Raw genomic sequence first — 6,059 nt, 5'->3', positions numbered from 1 at the left:
GTGACTTAGGTCATCGGTGTCCGGAGGCCGGACATATGTGCCTTGGAAGTTATCGCGGAAGGCGTCTTCCAAGTCTTCTCAGCTGCCAATGGAGTTCTCTGGGAGGCTGTTTAGCCAGTGCCGCGCTGGTCCCTTTAGTTTTAGTGGGAGGTATTTGATGGCGTGGAGGTCATGACCGCAGGCCATGTGGATATGGAGAAGGAAATCTTGAATCCATACTGCGGGATCTGTTGTTCCATCGTATGATTCGATATTCATGGGTTTAAACCCTTCCGGGAATTCGTGTTCCATTACTTCATCAGTGAAGCAAAGGGGGTGTGCGGTGCCTCTATATCGGGCCAAGTCGCGACGTAGCTCGGATGGAGTTCGTATGCGGTGTTTGGCCTGGGCGCGGTTGTGCTTGTCACGTCCGGCTAGATGGTCGGCGTCGTGCGTCAGGGCACGCCCCCGTGATCCGTAGATCGATCTGGACTGACCCGCTCTGTTGTCTAGGTCCTGCCGCAGGTCATATGTATGACCCCGAGCTGTCGTGTGTCTGGCCTTACGACGAGGTGGTATGAGCCGGTGTTCGGCTTGAGTTGCCGCTTTGCCCCGGCCACGCGGTGGTCGGTCTGCCGTGTTACGCGTTGATGGTATGGGCTCCAGCACCTCATCATCGAATTAAGGTAGCGATTTGCGCTTTGGGTAACTTTTGGTTGGGAGCTTGAGGTCGTATTCCTCGGCTGCTAGGACATTAGTCCATCTATCATTGAGCAGATCTTGACCAGCTTGAAGCTGTTGCTGCTTCTTTTTCAGGCTCCTTGCAGTGGCGATTAGCCGGCGCTTAAAGCGCTCCTGCTCGAGAGGTTCCTCAGGCAGAATAAAGTCTTCGTCACCTAGCCTCACCTCATCCTCGGAGAGTGGGAGGTAATTACTGTCCTCCGAGTCTTTGTTTGCGGCTTGTTCCTCAGGGCTAACCTGCCCCTCTTCCAGATCGTCATGTTTGGTAGTTGGCTCGTCGGGGTCTTCTCTGTCTTCGGCACCATCCGGAGTGTTGTCTCCTGTGCCGATATTGCTGTCTTTTCCCCGGCGTGATTTAGAGCGGCGCCGCTGACGTCGGCGCTTTGGCTGTATCTCCGGAGGTTTATCCTCAACTGGGTCCTTCTCATTATCGCCGTTATTCTCTTTGGGTGTATCCACCATGTACACGTCATACGAGGAGGTGGCTGTCCAGCGCCTAGTAAACGGCGGGCTTTGGGCCTGCTCTTCTCCGACATCGTCATCCATGCCGTCGATGTCTTCGGAGTCGTAATCGAGCATATCGGTTAAATCCTCGAGAGTGGCTATGAAGTGGGTGGTGGGTGGGACATAAAATTCCCTGCTCTCAGCCCCTAGTCCGGGCTGGGCGTAGTTCGGACGTTGCTCCTCTGTAATGACAAGGGATCACAATAAGTCCAGAGCCTCGTTTAAAGGCAAGGTTTGGCCAGAAAGAAGAGAGTCCGCGGAGTATGGCGGGGGGGAGACTCCCTGGCCGAACTCACACGATGCTGACTCCGAGGGCTCGGAGCCAGTGTTTGGAGAAGGGTCTGGCCTCATGATGGCTGCCAGCGACGCTACTTCATCCGGCTATTCCGTACCGGGTTTAATGGCTGCAGATAGTCCGGCGGGCTCAAGAAGCCCATCTTCGGGCCTGACGACGCGCTCCGGATCTAAGGCCAGAGCGGAGGTTGGGGTCGCGAATCCTTGGAAGATCAAGTCTCCTCGGACATCAGCGACATAGCCCAGGTTTCCAAAACTTATCTGGTGACCGGGGCGTAGCTGTCGATCTGCTCTAGATGGCCAAGCGAGTTGGCCCGCAGTGCGAAGCCGCCGAGCACAAAAATCTGGCCGAGGAGGAAAGCCTCCCTCGAGGCAGTATTGTTGTAGATAATTGAAGGGGCCATCGAGCCTTTTAGGCAACGACACAGAGGAACTCTCAATGAAAGCACCAATGTCGGTGTCAAAACCGGCGGATCTCGGGTAGGGGGTCCCGAACTGTGCGTCTAAGGTCGATGGTAACAGGAGACGGGGAACACGATGTTTACCCAGGTTCGGGCCCTCTCTATGGAGGTAATACCCTACTTCCTGCTTGATTGATCTTGATGAATATGAGTATGACAAGAGTTGATCTACCACGAGACCGTAATGACTAAACCCTAGAAGTCTAGCCTATATGATTATGATTGCCTCTACGGACTAAACCCTCCAGTTTATATAGACACCGGAGGGGACTAGGGTTGTACAAAGTCGGTTACAGAGAAAGGAATCTTCATAACCAAATGCCAAGCTTGCCATCCACGCCAAGGAGAGTCCCATCCGGACACGGGAGAGAGTCTTATGTCTTGTATCTTCACGGCCCATCAGTCCAGCCCATGTTACATAGTCCGGACGCCCGAGGACCCTTTAATCCAGGACTTCCTCAGCCGAGTCGACTTGGGCCTGCCTTGGTTTACTGTAGGCGTCATGCGCTTGTCGACAGCCGCTTCGTCCTGTTCACCATCCGAGTCGCCAGAAGTGTTGTTGCTGTCCATCGGGTCGCTGACACCCCCCTCCGTTGAGAAGCGTCTTGTCCCCAAGACGGCGCACGAGGGAACTGCTGACGAAGAGAATCGATGTCTTCCCATGTAGCCTCTTCCAGCGGAGTGCCACTCCACTGTACAAGGCCTTGAGCAACGATGCATTTGCCATTTTGACACACATGTCTCTACAGAATCTTGACAGGGACCTGCAAATGAGCAGTAATAGAGGGAAGCACTTTCTGAATTGTGTAGTCAGGATGTACAACCTGTTTTGGTTGTGAGACATGAAAAACAGGATGTATTTTACTACTTGGTGGAAGTGCCAGACAATAAGCCACTTCTCCAATCTTCTCCAGAACCTCATAAGGCCCAAAGTATTTGAAGGTAAGCTTGTGGTTGGATCGATGCACAACTGAAGATTGAACATAAGGCTGAAGCTCCACAAACACCTTGTCTCCCACTGCAAATTGCCTTTCTGTTCTATGCTTATCCGCCTAACTTTTCATGCGTTGTTGGGCTCTCGGCAGATGTTGCCTGACAGATTCCACTACCACCTGTCTTTCTTCCAGCCACACTTGGATATCAACAGGAGCCACAGAGTCTGATGCAGATATACCAAAGTATCTTGGAGGGTGTCCATAAAGCACTTCAAAAGGTGATTTCCCCGCAGTTGAATGCCAGTTGGTGTTATACCAGAATTCACACCTAGAGAGCCACTTGCTCCATTTTGTAGGGTGAGAACTGATAAAGCTACATAGATACCCTTCCACTTGTTGATTCACTCGCTCTGTCTACCCATCTATTGCTGGGTGATATGCAGAACTCATATTGAGATGAGCACCAGTTTTTTTAACAAGCAATTGCCGAAAAGAGCTAGTGCATATAGGATCTCTGTCTGACACAATAGTTGCTGGCATTCCATGCAATTTGTAAACATTGTCCAAGAAAATTTCAGCAACTTTTTGAGTAGTACAGGGATGCTTGAGGGCCATAAAGTGACCATACTTAGTAAACTTGTCAATAACCAGCAGGATGCAGTCATATGAAAAGGAAGAGGGCAATCCTGTAATAAAATCCATTGTAACAGTTTCCCAGGCCTGTTTAGCAACTGGCAGAGGTGACAGAAGTCCTGGATAATTAACTCTCTCTGCTTTAGATTGCTGACAAGTCATGCAAGATTGTACTCTGCTTTTAATGAAATGCTTCATGCCAACCCATCGAAAGAGGGAGTGTATTCTTCTGTATGTTACAAGGAAACTTGAGTGCCCCCCCCACTGGACTATCATGGAATGCAGAAAATACTTTGGCATGTAGTTCAGGGTGATTACCAATCCATATACACCCCATGTAACTAATAATCCCTTGGATTAATTGATATTTAGGTTTTGCCTCTGGATCAACAGAACGCTTTTGCAATAATTCAGTTGCCTTATCATCATTCTCATAACTGGCAATGATTTCTTCCATCCACACAGACTGAGCTCTAGAAATACTGAGCACTTGGAAATTAGGTGGCCTTCTGGACAAAGCATCAGCGGCTGAATTTTCAACCCCTTTCTTGTACACAATTTGATAATTAAGCCCCATTAATTTGGTAAGAGCCTTCTGCTGCCAGACTGTGTGAAGTTTCTGGTTCTGCAGATGAACCAAACTTTTCTGATTAGTTCTAATAGTAAACTGTTGCACATGCAAATAGGGTTTCCATGGTTCCACTGCAAGGAGAATGGCCATGTATTCCTTTTCATATACACACAGAGCCCTGTTCTTTGGTCCAGGGGCCCTGCTGACATATGCTAGGGATGCCCTTCCTGCATGAGTACAGCTCCAATCCCTTTATCACAGGCATCTGTTTCAATAACAAAAGGTTTCTCAAAATTAGGGAGAGCCAAAACTGGTGCTTCCACCAGAGCCTTTTTCAGAACATTAAATGCTTGTTCTGTAACTGGGGTCCACACAAAAGGAACTCCCTTCTTGAGCAACTCTGCCAAAGGCCTGCTAATGATGCCATAGTGCTTAATAAATTTTCTGTAATATCCACTGAGCCCTAGAAATCCTCTGACCTCCTTCACATTTTCAGGAACTGGCCACTGTTGTGCTGTCTGAATCTTACTGGGGTCAGTAGCTACACCAGCAGCACTAATGACATGCCCTAAATAAGCAATCTGTTCCTGTGCAAAAGCACATTTGGATAACTTGACATGCCATTGATCAGCTTGCAGAATGGAGAGGACTTGCCTGACATGGAGTATATGCTCTTTATAAGTCTTGCTGAATACCAATATATCATCAAAGAAAACCAAGGTATTTTTCCTGTTTACTGGGAACAAGGAAGTGCTCATTTCTCCTTGGAATGTGTTTGGTCCACCTGTGAGACCCATCGCAAGCACTGTGAACTCAAAGTGACCATGATGTGTTTGAAAAGTTGTCTTATATTCCTCTCCAGGTGCAAGGCGAATTTGATGGTAACCAGCTCTAAGATCCAATTTAGTAAACCATGCTGCTCCAGCTAATTCATCAAATAACTCATCAATCACATGTATAGGATTTTTTCCCTTAATTGTAATAGCATTTAACATCCTATAGTCAATGACCAATCTCCATTCTCCACCTTTCTTTTTCACTAGAAGAACTGGGGAGGAAAATGGACTTGTACTAGGTCTGATCAAGCTAGCTTTGAGCATTTCATCTATCTGCTTTTCTAATTCATCCTTCAAATGGGGTACAATTCTGTAAGGCCTGACAGAGACTGGTCTAGCTCCTGGTATCAGTCGAATTGTGTGATCACAAGCTCTTCTAGGAGGAAGACCTGTTGGTTTTTCAAACACCATAGGTAATTCTTCTATAAGTTGTTGTATCTCGGGAGGAATAGGTAACTGTTCATCTGACCGTACAACAGATATAGACACACAAGTATATGCAAATTCTTCTGGCATTGTGCTGTGAAGAGTCACCATTGAACCTTTATGATGGAAAGACAACCATTTCTGAGCCCAGTCAACATACATAGGACTATATTGAGCTAACCAATCCAGACCTAAAATGCCATCACAGTTCTGAAGCTGAAGAACTTTGAAATCAGACTGAAACTCATGTCCATTGCAGTTCCACTGAGAGCCTATCAATTTACTCTTACATTGTATGGTAGTTCCACCAACCACTAGTACTGACATAGGTGCAGTGGCTGTCACTCCTGGTAATTCACTATACTTATGATCAAGGAAAGAATGTGTACTGCCAGAGTCTACTAGGAATTGCATGAGATGACCTCGTAAAGAGATTTCTTGTTAGAGGACTGGTGATTCAGGTTCTCTGCCTACTGCAGCAGCAGAAAGTTTCATAGAATCTTCAGATGACTGTGACTGTAACTTTTCAATTAATTCCTACATAAAATGAAGTTGCACAGTGGACTTGCGCACATGATCCTTTGCCCACTTTTCACCCCAAACAAAGCAAAGCCCCTTAGATTTCCTATAATTCTGCAGCGCTGCCCAATTATCATCACTACTGGTTGTAGATGTTGCA

The sequence above is a fragment of the Aegilops tauschii genome, chromosome 7 (assembly GCF_002575655.3).
Source record: "Aegilops tauschii subsp. strangulata cultivar AL8/78 chromosome 7, Aet v6.0, whole genome shotgun sequence".
Lineage (NCBI taxonomy): Eukaryota > Viridiplantae > Streptophyta > Magnoliopsida > Poales > Poaceae > Aegilops > Aegilops tauschii.
The sequence above is the reverse complement of the archived record's forward strand: the minus strand, read 5'-3'. Positions refer to the sequence as shown.